The sequence below is a fragment of the Delphinapterus leucas genome, chromosome 16, assembly GCF_059928025.1.
Source record: "Delphinapterus leucas isolate spDelLeu-1000000601 "Yukka" chromosome 16, BTC_Dleu_Yukka2, whole genome shotgun sequence".
Classification (NCBI taxonomy): domain Eukaryota; kingdom Metazoa; phylum Chordata; class Mammalia; order Artiodactyla; family Monodontidae; genus Delphinapterus; species Delphinapterus leucas.
Genome location: NC_143144.1, coordinates 32,706,979 through 32,725,788, shown reverse-complemented (window position 1 = coordinate 32,725,788; position 18,810 = coordinate 32,706,979). Strand labels below are relative to the sequence as shown.

The window sequence follows — 18,810 nt, the reverse complement described above, 5'->3', positions numbered from 1 at the left end:
AAGTATTGCCATGATCTACTTTTTGAACTTGTAATGGATTTTACCTGTGAAGCTGTCTGGGTCTAGTACTTTAATGAATAGTGGCTTTTGACAACATTCTCAGTTTCTTCTCTGGTAATTGGACTATTCAGATTTCCTATCTTTTCTGAGGTTAGTTTTCATCATTTATATTTCTAGAAAATCACCCATTTGTCCATGTGTTCAAATCTATTTTCAAAACTGAGTAATGCTGTAATTCTTTTAATTTCCTCTATATATGGTCATTTCCCCATTTTCATTTCTAAATATATGTATTTGCACTTTTTTCTTGATTCATTTAGCTAGTGATTTATCTATTTTATTTCTTCACAATATCAAAGCAGACACAGGTTCAAGATCCGGTTCTGGCTTTGACTCCCTCTAAGACCTGTGTGTACACTGCCCTCTTAAAACCTCAGGGCAGTGTCCAGACTCCTGATCTCAGCATACAGACCTTTCATCTGGCCCTTGGCTTTGGCCTTGATGAACTCCCTGAAGATTTCTCCACACTCCAGGGCTTTCTACGGCCTCCAGACCTACGGACGTGCTGCTCCTGGTGCCTGAAACGCCTTTCTGTCCTTTGTCTCAACTCCACTCAGCAAACTCCTACTCATCCGTATGGACTTAGCCCTGAGGCCCCTTCTCCTAGAAACTTGGGTTTCCAATGCCCAGTCTTGGTAGGGTTCTCCACCTGTGGGTTCTCATCCCAGTCTGGCCAGCCTCTCCTGATCCCAGAGCACGTCTGCTTGCTCGTCTGACTTACCCACTAGAATGTGAGAGCTCTGGAAGCAGAGGCCTGCAGTCTCCATCACTGTATCCCCAGTTCCCAGCACAGGGTTTGGCAAAGAGTCGGCAGGCAGGCAGCGTTTGTGGAAGAAAGACAGGAAGGCTGTAGATACACACAAACTATATAACAAACACGTCCGGGGATTCTCACAGGGATTTTCCCTGTTGGCATACTCTCTGCTCCCAGCCCTCCTGGGAACAGCTGAAATCCAGGGCTGTAATTCTCACACCAGTTATATTGAAATATTCAATGTCTAGAGAACAGCGTTTGTTCAGCACTTAGCTTAGGGGCTGTCAGCACCCCTGCTTACATGCTTCCATGTTTCCGATGCTGCATTTGTCAGCTCCAGCTCACATGCCTGGCTGATATGTGGGGAGCCTTGCTTGCTGCTATAGCAGACTTTCCTGATGGACCCCTGGGGCTGCTGCACTGCCTGGCCTTTCATTAAATCCAATACATATTTTTCAAACACGTATTTTGCGCCCAGCTCTCTGCTGTCATGTGGTGTCCTCTCTGCTGAAGGGACGGCAGAAACACCGAAGTGAGAGAGGAGTGGGCTGGAGGACAGAGAGTAAGGATGGGGAAAGAGGTGGATGTGGCTACAGAGAGCAGTCAGGACGGGACCTGGCCCCAGGCCTTCTGCTTCACTCATCTGGAGCTAATCCTCAATCCCTGGTCTTCATGGTTGTTTCCCCGCATCTCTTCTTCTTTTTCTTTTTTTTTGGCCATGCCGCGTGACTTGCAGGATCTCAGTTCCCAGACCAGGTATTGAACCCAGGCCACAGCAGTGAAAGCCCAGAATCCTAATCACTAGGCCACCAGGGAACTCCCTCTCTGCATCTCTTCTGATGGGCGATGGCCAGGCCTTACTGATCGCTCAATATTATGCATACTGCTCCTTCCCCTCAAGCCACAGAGGGCAAGTTGGCCTTTAGCTTAAGAGAAATGGAGAAGCATCAAAAGGTTCTTGGCAGGGAGTAAGATGATCAGATTTGGGTTTAGAAAGATCACGCTGGCTGCCAATGGAGTATGGGTCGGAGGAAGCCTGAAGGAGGCAGGAAGTCCACGGGAGGATATTCCAGTCTTCTCGAGGAAAGATATTGGCGGCCCGCAGCATGGTGGGGCTGCAGAAACGGAGAAGGGGGTGGATTCAAAGGGTGTCTGGGATGGACTTCCCATTTCTCGTGGGTAGTGAGTGCAGAGGGAGAGGAAGAGAGACGCATCAAGGCAGATGCTGGAAGGGGTTTGGGTAGGGGACTGGCCCCCACAGAGAAAAGGAACACTTTAGTGAAGATGTTTCGGAAGAACATTGGGCACCTCCAAGGATGCTTGCCTGCCTTGCTTTTTGTTAAAGCCACAGCTACCAAGTGCACAGAGATTTAGTGATTTTCCTAGATACTGGGGTAGATAAAGGGGATATCTTTCCCATATCTGAGTTATGAATGTTCTATCTTCTATGCTGTAGCTCCATTGAGGCCAGGGCCATTTGCGAGCAAAGAACCTCAATTTCCTTTGCCCTGTGACTCAACATGCATCTACTGAGTCCCTCCTGGTGACTGGGTTAGGCAGCCTCCTTATTCTCAATCACCCCATTAGTAAACTTCCCTGGGGGTATCACACTCTGTGCTACGTAGAGAGATGTACACAGAGAGAGTGCCCTGAGATCACAGAGGACAGTGTATCCAGACCTGGGGGAGAGGAGGAAGGCTTTATAGAGCTCTTGATGTATGAGTAGGAGTTTGCCAAGGAGATCGGAGATGAAGAGCATACCAGGAGGGTGAAAAGCAGGTAGAGGCGTGGAGTGGGGACTAGAGAACATGGAGAAGTTGGAAAGGGAATGGCTGGAGATGACATTGAAACCACAGGCTGTGGCAAGGTCCTAAAGGGCCTAGAATGCCACGCTTCAGAGGTGGAACTTACCCTTGAAGCACAAATCGGCTTCGTTTTGTACGTGATCATCATCTGAGTGATAGTGGCTGCCTGGAGCATGTGTTAAGAAAGATTCTGAGGTGGAGTCAGGGGGAAAGAAGGACATGATTACTAGTGATGCCTGCTTGGCTGCAGGAGTGGAGCTGGCAGTCTGAGTGTAGGGATTTGCCATCTCTGCCATAAGAGATGAAGAGCCACTGAAGGAAAGTAAAGGGTGGGGCTGAGGAGTGAGGGCTAAGAATGTGCACTGGAGAAAATCAGCTGGAAGCTCTGGGGAGCACAAGTTGCTAGGAGGCCAGACTAAGGCCACGGTGCCAATGAGCCAGCAGCGAGTTAAAAAATATCTGAGGAACGAATGAACTACCAGGTGTCTGCAAGGCAAAGGATAGACCTTATTGTAGCTGCTTCTGTAATGAGGGCGTGCAGGAGGAATAAAGAATTTCAGCACAAACACTGTCAGTCTCCCCCTCCCTTTCAGCAAAAATACCCGGGGTAACAAAAGCCACATACACGCACACACACACACACAAAGCAATGACCCCATGGAGGGGCACTTTCTACCTCCCCTTCTCTGCTCCCTATGAAGTCAGTGCATAATTACCGGAAAGCATTTTTGACTGAATTTTAGATGAGCATTTTGACAAAATATAATATTGGAAACAATCTTTATCAAACATTCATGTGTCGTGTGAGAGATAAAGCCCGGAATCCATAATTCATACGGCGTGTGTATTACCAAGTGTGCATGAGAGGCTGAATTTCAATGAGGCAGCCTGAACAATATTTTCTGCCAGACGCGGGCTTTCATCATTTACATTATTCACTAGGTTTTCCAGAACAGTAAATCTTAAATATATATTTGTGTTGGGAAGACCTCGTGTGCATGTCTGTGTACACACAGAGGGACGCATACCCGTTTGGGCACAGAATCGGCGGATGCACGTTCCAGCTGGAGGGGCACGCAATGACAGCAGGGAGGCTCGGCACGCAGAGTTCCTTCTGGAGGACAGCCCACGTCACCATGGACTCCACAGCTCGCTGCACAGCCATTAAATCTGCCCACCCTGTTGTCTCCCTCTTCAGACCCATCCACCGTCTCCTTTGGAACCCTAAAAGAAAACAGGACCCAGGGTAGGGGCATTGCCCTAAGTACCTAAGAGCAGAGCTACACCTGCTGGACTAGTCAGGCAGAAATTGTCCACATCTCCAAAGCTCAAGATGAGAATGAATGATGCTTAAGTCATCATTATATCTTCAACTACAGCTTCAAAGTTGTGGGGATAGTCTCTGCTTCTATACCTTAGAGACAGGGAGCGCCATCTTTCTGGAGTTTGCCCCGATCTGTCTCCTAAGAGTCCGAAGCTCAAAGGTCCTCCCTTGATTGAGGTGAAATTTGTATTATAATTATTGCCCACTGTAGCTGGGCTGACCCATGCGATCCTACAGAACAAGGATGCTTCTCGGAGCACACGCAGCCCTTCAGAGCTCTCAGTGTGGCATCAGGTCCCTGGAGCCTCCTCTTTCCTGGCCTTTGTTCCTTTGGCTTCTCCTCTCCTGGCTTGCGTGGTGGGTGCAGAGGAGCACCACCCAGATTCCCCACAGGACCCAATTGCTGGTTCTCCCGCTGCCAGGAGTGTTGCCTGTCAATGGCTCACACTGCCTTCCGGAGATGTTGGGTCTCCCTCATCCAGCCGAGGCCCTGTGGGTCCCCCATCAGAGGAGCTACAAGCAATAATTTCCCAGATGACCTCCGGTCCAAGAGGCAATCCTGCTGATGGTTCCAGAATCCTAAATAGTGCCTGGATTAGTCCAGGTAAAGTGCTCCTCCCTTTGACCTAAAAAGAAAAGCGCCGTGAGTTTTCCATCTGTCTCCTTTCTCAGGACTAAAGGGACCATTCCTTTGGCTTCACAGGATGTGAAGTCAAATACTTAACCTAGTGAAGGCTAAGGTTAATTATTGGAAAAGAAAGAAAAAAAATCCTTCTCAGGAATTGTCCTGGGCCGAAGGGATTGGCTGGCCTAAGATTTTGCCCCTCCCCGGGGGCAGTCACAGCCAATGACTGGTAGAAGTACCTCTGAAAAGTCATTCCCAACTCTAGAGCTGCAGTGGGGTGGCTGAGGCCCTGTTGCAAACGCCTTGCAGCTCAACCTCCCCCTCTGCCCAGTCGTGATTTCCTCAGTCCCCACAGGAGTTGACCCGAGGACGCGCCCCAGTAAACTTCCTGCATGCCAAGCTTCATGGCAGACTCTCTGGGATCCTGACCAAAGACAAATGAAACAGGGAGTGGGCTGAGGAAGTGGACTCCAGATGGGATCGTGGAACTGGATCCCCCACTGGCCAACGGGCAATGAAGACCCCATTGTTAATGGTGGGTGCAGGACTGAGAGCTCCTGCCTGTGCAATTGTTGGACTTTTCCTGCTGGAGAAACTGGGATGGGATGCTGGTGGAAGGGAATGCAGGGCAGGGTGCCTATTTCAGGAGGTTGAGAGGATTGGGGAAATTAGTAATTATAAGGACAGTGGAATTGTATGGCTCTTGCTGAGTTCAAGTGATGGATTGGAAACAAACAAACAAACAATGAAAGTCTATAGTTGATTGATGACCAGTTGAAGGCAAGGAGTGAAAGCCAGTGGGCTTCCTTGGCTACATACAAAGAGAGAGATTCACTTCTCCAGCAGCTGGAGAGAAGAGAAAGCTGAGGCTCAGGACCCAGACTTAATCCTAAGGGTGGAGCTCAGAGAAGACTACATTCTGAATCCTCACCCAGGGTAAGTTGGTGATGCCAAGATCAGGGCCCTGATTTGGGAGGAGCAGAACTGTGAGGCTCGGGGTCAATGAACTTGAGAACTTTGAAACCCCAGACCCACTGAGCCCACTTCCCACCATTAAAGTCTAGTGCCACCCCTCCCTTGCTTGAAGATGAGGTAGAGGCTTTCACCTCACATGACAACATCTGTCCACTCAGGAGGTATCCTATTCCCCTCCTGGACATTGGACCAACCACCAAGTCACTACACAAACTCCCAGGAAAGTGGGGGACCTTCTAGGGGAGGAAAGGAAGTTGGGACCCAAGGACGTGTGGGACCCACCATGCGTACTGACAAGGGGTGTACACATGGCAAACTGAGGCTGCTGCATCGGCCGGATGGAGCGTAAAGCTGGATGAGTGAGCTTATCAATATGGAAGACTCTCCCCTGATACAAGATTTCACACCCTGACAAGGACCCTGGGAAATGACGCTAACATGCTGCTTGGGAAGCTCTTGGAAGCTTGGAAGAAGATATGGCCCACACTATGTGCAGTAGAAATGCCAGAATTACCGTGGCAGATGGCAGGAGAGGGAATCAAAAAATTCTGAGGAGTGAGTGTGTGGAGAGGATGTTATACTTAAGGCTGGAAACCCCACCAACTGACTGTTCCACAGAATGGCCCGGATTATACTCCATTCATCAAAGCAATGGGAGATGTGCTGGTGAGGAGGTCCAGCATCAGGGAGGAGTTCAGTGAGGGTGTGGTCTGCAGACCAGGCATGACAATAGGAGATATTGTTACAGACCTGCTCTCCCTGCCAACAACTGGGATCCCAGGAAAGAACAGAGGCCAGGAGGTGGGGCTTATCTGTTGGAAGCAGGGTGGACACAATGATTGCTGTGACCAGTAAGGTCAGAATGGCAGACGGGTGTGCCCAACCTGCAGATTTATGGGTGTGGCTGGAGAACAAGGTGTCCCTAAGGCAGGGTGACCAACTGTGCTGGTGTGTTCAGGACTGAGGGGGTTCCTGGGAACAGGTCTTTCAGTGCTAAAACCAAGAAAATCCCACTCAAACTGAGATGAGTACGTTGCCCTCCCCTCGGGGTAGAAGAAGCTAACAGAGGCATCGCTCAAATCTACAAAATCAAAAGAATTCAAAGATGAATGATCAGTAGGCTAAAAGCTGTCCCCGTTAAAGACAAAAACAAAAACCCTATGATCCCTTGCCCAGTTTCTGGATCTGAGACGATTTTCAGGCTGGGAACCCACTGACTGAAGGAGGGGCTAGGTGTCCATAAGGAAGGACTCTGCATCACCATGGAGACTGGGTTCAGTGGTGACTATCCTAGTCCTTGGGGATTTATATACTGAGGAATGACAAATACTCAAAGTTGACATTGATAAACAGTGACTCAAAGTCATCGTGGTCACCACTGGAGTGGGTGCTCGTGGGGTCAGGTTATAAATACACTCCTGGAACAGATCTGACTCATGTGGATCTACAGCATTCACTGAGCCACTCTGGGGACATTTCCCCGGTCCTTAAATGCATAGTGATAATGGATATACCTGGCAGCTGGCAGATCCCTTGCATTGGTTCCTTGGATTATGGGGTACAAGGCATCCTAGTGGGAAAGGCTGAGTGGAAGCCTCTGAAACTTCTCCACCCCACCCTCAGTTAAGATGGAAAGGGAAATGGCAGGGATTAGCGCCTCCTTTAAGGTCCTAAAGAATGCAGAGGTGGTGGTCCCCATCATTTTATCATTTAATTCACCAGCAGGAGCCTACATAAATGAGATGGATCTTGGAGGATGATGGTGGACTACCACAGCCTGACCAAGTAGTAGCCCTGATTGCAGCTGCTGTGATTCTGCTAGAGCAGATAAAGACAGCTCCGGGTACATGGTGTGTGCTCACTGGTGACACCAGGAAGGAGGGCCAGGCAATTCACATCCTCACGGAGGCGGAAAAGCAGACACACTTATGGTCTTTCACCAGGGGTAGTTAACTCTTTTATCCTCTATCATCATAGAGTCCCAAAGGTCTAGAACTGTCTAGACAATCTGTAGAACATCTCATTGGTCTGTGGAATTGATGACATCGAGTCAATAAACCTGGCTAAACAAGAAGTTGCAAGGATGTTGAAGACCTTGGTAAGACATGTGCATGTGCTCCAGAGAATGGGAGATCAGCCTACAAAGATTTAGGGAGCCACCTCTTCAGTGATGTTTTTAGGGGTTGGTGTTCTGGGGCGTGCTAGGACGTCCCTTCCAAAGTAAAGGACAAATTATTACATCTTAAATCTTCCACCAATAAGAAGGAAGTATAACACCTAGTGGGTCCATTTGGGTTCTGGAGGCAGTATATGCCACACTTGGGAAAACTGTTCCAAACCATGTATCAAGTGACGTGGAAGACCCCTAACTTTGTGGGAAATGTTCCTGTAGCAGGTCCAGGTTGCTGTGCAAGCAGCCGTGCTGTGTGAGCCACAAGGCTGGGTCGACTCCATGGTATTACAGGTATCTGTGATGGGAAAAGAAGCTATGTGGAGTTTATGGTAAGCTCCAAAAGGAAAATTACTGCACAGGCCCCTAGGGTTCTGGAACAAGGCCATGCCACCTGCAGCGGAGAATTGTAGCTCTTAACATGCTACTGGGCATTGGTACAGATGGAGCCTTGACCGTGAGACATCAAGTGACCACGAAGCCAAACGTGTTCAGCATAAATGGGGTTCATGCAGAGCCACCAAGTCATATGGCTGGTGTAATGTGGAGGAGGTACATCTGGGATCAGGCATGATGCAGCCAGATGACACCAGGAAGCTACCCATGAAAGAGACCCAAACCCTCAGGTCGTGTCTATCACTGTTTTTCAGCTCCCACCTGAGCCTTCATGGGTGGAGCACCTTAAGGCTAGCTGCTGGAGTAGAAAAAAAGTCACGTTCTGTTCATGGATATGTTGACTTGATACATAGGTAAAAGCTGGAAATGAACTGCTTCTATGCTACAGTCCTACTCAGGGGTGGCCCTGAAAACCAGCAGAAAGGGGAAATCCTCCCAGTGGGCAGAGCCCCAATACCTAATCGTCAGTTTTGTATATAAAGAGAAATCCCTGAGGCGGAACACATATGGACCCATGGGACGCGATGCATAACTGAGCTCTTGGTCACAGTCTTGGAAGGAGAAAGATGAGAAGTGATAAGAAGGTCCAGGCAAGAGGCACATGGATGAAACTATGGGAGTGGTCACGTGGTGTGAAGATCTTTGTATTACATGTTACCATCCACGAGAGAGCATCCACCCTGGAAGAGGCAGAATGACAGAATGACTCTGATGCCATGATGCCAACCAGCCTCTGCCATTTGGCCACCCTCATGCTGGCAAAAATGGATGTCATGGGACCAGAATAGAGGCTACACATGATCCCAACAGCAAGGGCTCCTGACTCATCAAAGCTGGCCTAGATACTGCCATTGTCCAATGTCTATGCTGCCAGCAACATAGACTAATGCTGATACCCCAATATGGCACCGTCCTTCAAGGAGATCAACTGGCCACTTGATGATAACTTGATTACTTTGACCCCCTTTCACCCTGGAAGGGGAATTGATTCATTTTGATTTGAACTGACATAAATTCTGGGTATAGGTTTACCTTTCCTGCCTTGCAGGGCCTCAGCCTGCACCAAGTCTGATGGCTTATGCAGTATCTGACCCACCGACTCTGGATCCCATATAACATCAAATCAAATGATTCAAGAGAATCATTTTAGGACACAGGAGGTATGGCAGTGGGCGTAAGAGCACAGGATCTTTTAGGTCCATCACAAACTGTACCCCCAGACGCTACCACCTGATAGAGTGATGGAACAGCCTCAGTGGGCGTAAGAGCACAGGATCTTTTAGGCCCATCACAAACTGTACCCCCAGACGCTACCACCTGATAGAGTGATGGGACAGCCTCTGAGTGTACTGCTGGGGCACCAGTTTGGAGATGATGCCTATGAGTATGGGACACCCTTCTCCAGGATGCATGATGGACTCTAAATCGATGACCACGTTATGCTGCTACATTTCCAGGAGACAGAATGAATGGGTATGGGTAATGAGAGGTAGAAACAGGAGGGTGTCTGTTTACCATCACTGCCAGAGACCCATTTGGGGAATCTGTGCTTCCTGTCTCCACAACCCTAGGCTGTGTGGGTCTGGAAGTCCTGGTTTTCAGAGGAGGAATGTTTTCACTAGGAGACACAGGAAGAGTCTCGTTAAACTTTAGGGTATGGTGTCACCCAGTCTCTTTGGGCTGCTTATTTACATTGAAAGACCAGTAGGCAAGGGAAAAAGTCACTAACGTAGTAGGGTTAAGGGACCTTGATTGTCAGGCGGAAGTAAGGTTATTGCTACACACACAAAGAAAAGGGCAGAGAAGAATATGCTTGGTACCAAGGCACGAGGGAGCCTCTTGTTCTTTCCTGCCTAAATTTGATGGTAAACTGAGAAACACAGTAACCTGTGAAGTAAGTCCCGTTTACACAGAGAGGTCTGAGAAGAGTAGGGCAACCAGGGATTCAGACTCCTCAGGAATCAGGATCTGGGTCATGACACCAGATGAGCCACAGAGACCAGCATAGGTGCCAGGTGCCTAGTGAAGGGACTCTAGAACACGTAGCAGAGGAGGGAGGTTATGAGCATCTCCTGCAGTAGTGGTGTCTGCAGATTGTCCCATTAACTCCCCTTTTATACGTTTCCCCAGGAAAAGAGACAACCAGAATACCGGAGACAGAGTAAGCTGCTCCAAGAACTTATGTAAAATAGGTGGAGCCATGCACTGCCAGGGGTGGACTGTAGTGGACACTGTGATGTGGTGCCCAGGCTTCACGCATCTGCCAGGATCTCACTCCCACAGCTGCCAGGAGTGTTGTTTACTGATGGTCCCCGGCCAAGTCCCTCCCCCTTAGAATCTGTTTCCTGGTGAACCTATCCTGTGACAGCTCGGTTTTGAGATCCCTGGTGTCTGTTCCCTTGTCATGTTCTAGGATACCAGTATCCCTCTTGACAAATGGCTCCCAAAATAGAAATGGAGCTCTGATTTTTCAGGGTAGAATAGGAGACTCTCACCTCCCTTACTATAGACTCTATACATTTATTAACGTGACCCAAGTTAGCAAAAACCCTTGCAGCCACACCACACTGTTGACTTTTCTAAACTCACTCTCGATTAAAGCTCCACACATTTTCGAAGCGTCGCTGCTGTTAAATGTTGTGTCCCTTATCAAGCGTGTGCAGTCCGCATGGGGGGATCAAGCACAGGACTTAGATTCTTCTGTTCAGTTCCATCTGGTTGACTACCCCTTACCAGTCCTACCTGCTGAAAGAGTTTTGGATCAGACTTTCATTCGATTCATTTATCTTTCCTTTCAAATTCATGTCAGACTCAAATTTGATAAGCTGGCTTTCCATGTCCTTATTCCAGTCATTAGTGGAAATGTTCACAGGCTCTCCCAGGCCTTCGCAGGTGTTGGCTATGTCCTTGCTGCAGTGGAACAGAGAGCTCAGTCATGCCGGGAGACCACACATCTGTTCTTCTCTGCTGTGGGTCTTTGTAGGAGTTTATTATTACCATTGTTGACATGTGTTGGCCCTTTTCTCTGTGACACCATCCTAAGCACCCTCCCTCACCCTCCCACCTAATCCTCACAGCAGCCCTGTGACGTAGCCACTGTTATTAACCTTCTAGAGAGGCTAAGTAACTGGCCCAAGGTCACACAGCTATGAGGTGGCAGAGCCTGGGTCTGCGCCTGGCTACGTTGACCCCGGAGCAAGTTGTCCCCCACTGTGCCATCATGCCTCTTCCAGGAAGCGAGTCCCACGGCTGGAAGTTTCCTGCTGTGGGGAGTGTGAAGATGTGTGCAGAGGGACAGGTGACTTGGGTCAGGTGAGGGGAAGTGAGAGGGAAGCTGAGGCCTGGAGAGGTACCCGTAGCATCTCTTCTCTCTGGAGAGAAGTAAACCTCTCGAGGGTAAGACAGCGGAGGGAGGAATGAAATTCACTTGGTTCTATGTTCTTTGGATGATAATAACCTTTGCTGAGTGTCCCTGGTGCGCTGGGTACCTGCAAAGCCATCGACCTGTACTAACTCAATTGTTTCTCCAACACTCCTATGAAGCATCTGTGACACCGAGAGGTTAAGGAACTTGCCCTCAGTCACAAAGCTAGTTGAAGGATGCAGCCTAGATGGGAAACTGCCAGTGTCTTCACAAGAGAATACCAGCCTCTGCCTCAGTTTACAGATGAGCCCAGAAGAGGGACAGTGACATTTCAAGTCACACTGCTATCTGTGGCAGAATCCTCGCAGCGATTCTGTAAATGCTGCAGGTGGCGTTGGTACTTTCCACCCTCACTCTGTTAGAATACAAACTCCATGAAGGCAGGACATATTGGCTATTTTATTTACTGATTTACTATCGTGTCCTAACTCCTAGAACAGTGCCCGGCACAGAACGGGTACTCAACCTGCTACTGAGTCACCAAAAATGACTTTATGATCTCTAGCGTCCTGGTCGTGAACCCAACAGCCCTGTATCAATGTGTGACTTCGATCAGTGTGTGACCCACGTGTAGAGGATCAGCCATACCAAATGCTTTGTCCAAGATCTCACCCCAGTGCGGCTAACGCTTGTGAATTGGCTGGTCCGTTGCAGGATGTTTGCCTCGCCCGGTACCGTCAGCTTTCAGCTGTTTGCTGAAATCACAACCTGAGCGTTGCTCAGGTAGGAATGCACGGGGAAAGCCTGCACTGTTCTCTGAGCAGGTCTTGGTTGCTGCCCTGTCTCTTCTGCTACCCACACAGCACCCGGGCCGGGGCTGGGCCCCAGACAGCTGACTCTGGGCACCTTCCAGCTTCATGACAAGAACAGCTGGCCGTTTTGCTGGGCAGGTTGTGCTGTCATCGGGGTGTGTTTCTTTCTCTTTTTCTTTTTTTTTTCTTTTTTTGACAGAGAAATAGGAACACACTGTGCTCCTGACACAACACGAAGAATCCGTCTCCACAAGCCCTTTTTCAAGTTAGCAATAAAACATTACAAGACATCCACCGAGGTTTTAATTATGCGGGGCCATCCAGCCTGTAAGGAGCGACAGTGGGGACCTGGCTCCTTTGGGGACCTCCCTGGAGAGCAGTGCAGAGAGGGGGGCCACTCCTAGGCCTTCGAAGGGTCTGGAATCTAAGCCACTCTTTGATTTCAGGACGGACTCTGAACAAATATTTACGAAAACAAAATATTTATTTTGAACTATTATTAGTCAATACCTAAATTCATCGGGCAAGAAGCCGTTTTCAGTGGCCAAATTGCAGTTTCCTTTGCTCTGACTCTGGGTTCAGAGGTGCTGGCCACGCCCATTACCGTGTGGTCAGCTAAGAGACCATCAGTCCTTGGCGTCATGACACAATGGCAGCTGTGCTCCTGCCCAGCGTCCCAGAGGCCCCCGCACCAGGGGCTGTGCTCACCCACTCTGAGCTTTCTACTCAATTAAGGGTCCAGTAACCTGAGCAGATCGCAAACATCCTCCCTATGATAAAAATCAGCCAGGTCAGCAGGAACATCTTCTGGCTCTGTCCCGCATGTCCCTTTATTTTGCACCTTCTGCCATGTGGCTATTTCTCCTCGGGATCCTGTTAGGATGGTCCTAGTATCTCGCCAAAGGCGCCCCTTGCTATATTTTAAAGGTGTATACGTTTGACTTGTGGAGTATTTGAGCTGCAAGGCCTCCTGGAGACCACCTAGTCTTTCATCTCCTTTTATAGAGGAGGAGATGGAGGTACAGAGAGGTTCAGAGTCTTGTCCAAGATCACACAGCTTGTGATGGCAGAGGTGGGATTCAAAGCCAAACAGGTGGGCTCCCAGCTCCTGCCCTCCACTACTTGTACTGCCTCTCTAATAACTTGTTCAAGTCATTCAGCCGGGAGAAAGCCAAATTAGAACCTCTGTTCATTTTCTAGGGCTGCCGTAACAAAACACCATAAACTGGATGGCTTAAATAACAGAAATGTATTCTCTCACAGTTCTGGAGGTTAGAAGTTCAAGATCAAGGTGTGGGCAGGGTTGGTTCCATTTAAGGCCTGTGAAGGAGAATCAGTTCCATGCCTCTCTGCTAACTTCTGGTGGTTGGCTGGCAACTTTTGGTCTTCCTTGGAAGTCCAAGGACACATCGCCCCAATTTCTGTCTTCATCTTCACGTGGAGATCTCCGTGTATCCGGGTCAGTATCTAAATGTCCCCTTTTAAAAAGGGCACCTACTATATATAAAATAGATAACTAATAAAGACCTACTGTATAGCACAGGGAAGCCTACTCAGTAGTCTGTAATGGCCTATATGGGAAAAGAATGTAAAAAAGAGTGGATATAGATATGTATAAATGATTCACTTTGCTACACACCTGAAACTAACACAACATTGTAAATCAACGATACTCCGATAAAAATTAAAAAAAAAAAAAGACACCAGTCATATTGGCTTAGGGGCCCACCCTACTCCAGTATGACCTCAACTTAACTAATTATATCTGAAATGACCTTATTTCAAATAAGGTTCTGGGGGCTTAAGACTTCAACATGTAAATTTGGGAGGACACAATTCAATCCATAATGAACCCCCATCTTTTAACACTTAAGTTATCCTCTTGTTATCCAGACCAACTTTTAATTTAACAAATCATAATCAAATTGAATAAAATATGAGCTCTTAGCAGCCTGGAAGGAACAATTTCAGTTTTAAATAATTGAATAATGCGACACCATGAGTCTGAACTACTGCCACGTAAATTGGTTGTGCCTCGGGTCCACGCTCCCTGGAGCGACCATCTATCTGCAGTCATTTGAAGGGGATGGTTAGTCAAAGAATCCAGAAAGAGAGGAGAGGAAGGGTTTAGACCCAAGGTCCCATGTCTGACATATTATTTACTCGGAGGTTTATTTACATTGTCCATCTCCATGAGGGCAGAACTAGAAATATTTGGTGGACATCTGTCGTGACAGCATAGTGAGGCTCAGAGAGGCCAGGTCCCCCGCCCAGGGCTGGAGCTGGGACTGAACCACACGGTCTTAACCACACAGCAAATATTGATGCCTGGTTTATGCATTTCAGACTTGTTTTCTCAACTGAACTGTAAGCTTATTGAGGGCAGAGACCCCCCTGTCCCATTGCTGTCTCAGAATGCAACCTGATCGGAAGCTGCTGGGCTGTGGGGTAGGTCTCATTGTGACCCATAGCTTCAGCCTCTTTCCCCACCGCTGAAATCTCAGAGAAGCCCTCACGCAGGCAGCATCCATGCCGCACAATTGCTTTGGAAGCACAATGCATCACAGTGGCCCCTCACCCTCAATCTTCTGCTCCGCCCGCCTCACACCCCCCACCCATTGCCCCTTGTGTAATTAAAGGAAAAATGTTCTGCATTCATTTACTTTATACTTTATCAAATAACGGAGAGATGAATTAAGAGGTCCGTGGTTCTATTTCAAGGTTCACGTGCTTTCACAAACTGTGCAAAGTCGCACTCTTAAAACCAGCCGCGTCAGCAGGAAGTCTCCGCTCAGAACATGGCCATCTCTCCCTTCCTCTTTTCATTCCCCAGTGTGATGTCTAAATAGATGTGATGGTTGGCAATTCTGCAGAGACAATTGTGAGAGAATCCTCAGAACCTCCGGGATTCTGCAGTCTTTCTCTCTCCCTCTTCCTCACATATTGCACAAGAAGTCTCCTGGGGGAGGGATGCCAGGCCGTAGGCTCAACTAATCTCACTGCCACAAGCATTTGCTCAGTACCTACTGTGTACAGAGGACTGTAGTAGGCACTGCTGGGGAAGTGGAAATGTTCATATCTTAAATTTCTATAGTTCTTTCTAGTTAACAAAGAACTTCTATATTCACAGTTACATTGAATGCTTGCAAAAACTCTCTGACATAGATATTATTATTATTCGCTTTGCCACTGCTGTGAGGAAACTAAAGCTGAGAGAGATTAAATAACAGAGGCTCTTTATTTCCAGTGGGTCAAGGACCCCCTTGGTTAGACTGGTGAAGTCTGTGGACCGCAATTCAGAATAAATTTCTTAAATGCAAAAAACAAAATACATAGGCTCACAAGGGCAACCAATGATACTGAAATACAGTTTTCAAAATAACAAAAAAGCCTGATATAGTAATTTATATGCTTCTCTGTTAAGGCACTAAATAACAAGATTCTAATAACTATTTTAATTTTAAAGTAATGACTTGGATATATCAGAAATCAGCAAACTACGATCTGGATCACCATTTAAAAAATATATTTATTTATTTATTTGGTTGTGCTGGGTGTTAGTTGTGGCAGGCGGGCTCCTTAGTTGTGGTATGTGAACTCTTAGTTGCAGCATGCGTGTGGGATCTGTTCCCCGACCAGGGATCGAAACCGGGCCCCCTGCACTGGGACCGTGGAGTCCTATCCACTGCACCACCAGGGAAGCCCCTTGTAAATAAAGCTTTATTGGAACAGAGCCACCCCCGCTTATTTTCCTATTGTCTATGGCTGCTTTGCAGCTACCACAGCGGAGCTGAGTAGTTGCAACAAGGAATGCACGGCCCACAATGCCTAACATATTTACAATCTGGACTTCACAAAAAAGTTTGCTGACCCCTGTTGTGTTCAATGTTTTGAAATAACTGCAACAACTTGAATCCCGTAGAAATCGTGATTTCTACGGTGACAAAAATCTCAGCTATGACAAATACGACTGTGGTTTGTTGCCTCCATTTGTAATTGAAACATGTCATTTTTCCCATCCAGCTTCATGGGTCCCCAGAATTCTATCCATGATGCTGGTGAGGGTTAGAATTTAAACCCAAGTTGGTGTGGTTCAGAAACCAGCGTTTGCCCTACAACCTCCTGATGTCTGGTACTTAAGAATCTCACACACACACACACACACACACACACACGCACACACACACGCACACCCCTGTAGGCAGGCAGTCCCTGCCTGGTGCTACCATGAGGAGTGAGAGTGACATGGAACTCTGAGGGAGGCAGCAGTGCTCAATCTTCTAGCCTTCTGAAACCCTTGCTGAATCCAGGGCCGCCACCTGTGATTGTGTGGGTTGGCCACTGGCCAAGAGGGTGAAGTGAACTCTAGCTCAGTTACCGAGCCTCCTTGGGGTGGGATGCCTTTCTAAATGTCTCACAAAGGTTCTCTGGGTACATCTTCTCTTGAACAACGTGGATGTTCTGATGTTTGGGCTTAGACTCAGGGGAGGCTTATCAATGTGTGGTCAGTAATAAATGCAGTTTTATTGATGGATTGACTCTTGGATAGATAGTAATAGAGAGGGAAGGTCATCGTTATATTAAGGGATTTTAAAGACTACACTCTGCAAAATTTTCATTCACTCGTCCCGTCATGTGTCCCTTCCTTCCTCCTTCCTAACAAACACTCATTAAATATCTCCTATGTGCCAGTCTCTTAGCTAGGGGCTTCTCTGGTATATATGAGCTGGGGAAAGTTGAGTCCTGGCTCTGTAACTTCCTAGCTATGTTACCTTGAGTGGCTTCTACTCTTTGATCTCTGTTAGCTTGTCTATAAAATGGGAATCATAAGTACACCTGCTGCCTACCTCACAGATCTGAGTTCGAGGAGATTATAGGTGAAAAGAGTGATGTGGAAAAGTTGTTTCAGAAATTGAAAGGAGGGAGAGAGCTCTATATAGTTCGGGTTGGCTGGGCTGATTCATAGAAGTGGCCCTGAGTAAGACCTTGAAAGATGGACAGGATTTGAAGAGGCCAAAATTTAGCAGAACCCACTAGTAGAAACCAAAATGGCGCCATGAGTGAGGGCTGGGAGGCTGCGAAGGAGCTGTGTAATCTGGCTGTTTCCCTGAGGAGCTGTGACACTTAGCACACTCCCTGCTGAGGTTTTAGAGCCAGCCGGGAGGCACTGTTATGAGAGTGTTCATTATTATCATCCTCATCAACGTTATTATCATTATTAATAATACGATATTTGGAGCATCTATGCACATTAATTTTAAACAAGCTTATGCAGTGGCTAGATCTGACGCTGCTACCGATAAACAGCTATAACGTGGATCTTTAATTTACATAAAATAACTTATGCTAATTTAATTAGTCCTTTGTTTACAACTGAGGCTCACTCACCACTGGGCTGTGAGATATGGTTTACTGCAGCACACTGCAGAACTGGAAGCTAGGCACATGCATCCCCTGTGCAGGGATGCTCCTCCTACAGAGAGGAAAGAGAGACACTTGCTTTTCTGTGGGAGGACACATTCAGATTCAATAAGTTCTTATTTACAACTTTCTTCCTCATAGGAAAGAAAGTTGATGGGTGCCGTGATGGATGCTGCCCTGTCTTTAACTGATTCCATCCCGACAATCACCTGAAGAGGATCAGAGAGGTTTTATATCCAACCCCATATCACACAGCTACCGAGGGGTGAGGCAGATATGAAACCCATATGTATCCATTTCTAGTTCTCAGCCTCTTTCTACATCCTTATGAAAACTCTTATATAAGAAGTGCTAACATGGCTTGGTATGTGGTATGTACTCAAAAAATGCCGGTTGAATGAATGAACAGCACTGTTTCAGTTAAAAGTGTTTTCAGGTGCATTTTCTCCCTGACACTCTGCAGCACCCCTGAGAGGCAGGTCTGGCCAGTTGCATTTTGTAGAGGAAGCTGAGCAGGTGGGGTAATGGAGAGGGCATTTCACTGTGAACTCAGAGGTCTGCATCCTCCTGCTGACTGTGTCACTGATTTATGCCCTGACCTTGGCCTGACCTTCACTCTGGTCAAAGTGCTCCCCTCACCCCAGTTCCTCCATTTCCCCATATGCGAGACAGAAAGAAGAATCCCTTGTCTTTCTAATCGGACGGGCAGAAATAAAAAAATGAGAGTGTAAGAGGCACTGTGCAGGGTGCCTGAGAATCATAAGGTGGTATTTGTCAGACTTGCCTTGGGAAACCTTGAAAAATTGAATGGAAACCACTGGGCTCATTCATCTCCTTTTAACAGCCCCCTGTCATCCAGCCTGGTCTTTTCCATTCCTGCTCTGTCCAATCCTGACAACATAATTTAGTTCCAGGGAACTTGAATAGAACACAGTGGACTGATATTTCTACGTGCTCTGGCCTTGATTAATACCGTCAGGGCAGCTGCCGGTGAGGATGAGGGGCCAGACAGGATGCTGGTCAGCAGCCTCCTGTGCTCGCTGCCTGGGGGCGCCCCCTGCCCCTCCCCAGTCCCTGCAGGCCCTGCGTCCCCCTCCCTCCTCC

General features: G+C 47.8%; 1 long non-coding RNA gene across 5 annotated transcripts in view; it reads left to right on the top strand.

The window, feature by feature from the left end:
- LOC111168492 (uncharacterized) overlaps positions 1–18,810 on the top strand; it is a 254,501-nt gene that overhangs the window by 175,580 nt on the left and 60,111 nt on the right. For 4 of the 5 annotated variants that reach the window (XR_016388086.1, XR_016388084.1, XR_016388085.1 and 1 more), the window contains one exon: positions 1–18,810. This exon is cut by the window's left edge and continues 14,743 nt beyond it; it is cut by the window's right edge. This is a non-coding gene — a long non-coding RNA (uncharacterized LOC111168492). The other variant, XR_016388083.1, reaches the window with a different exon arrangement.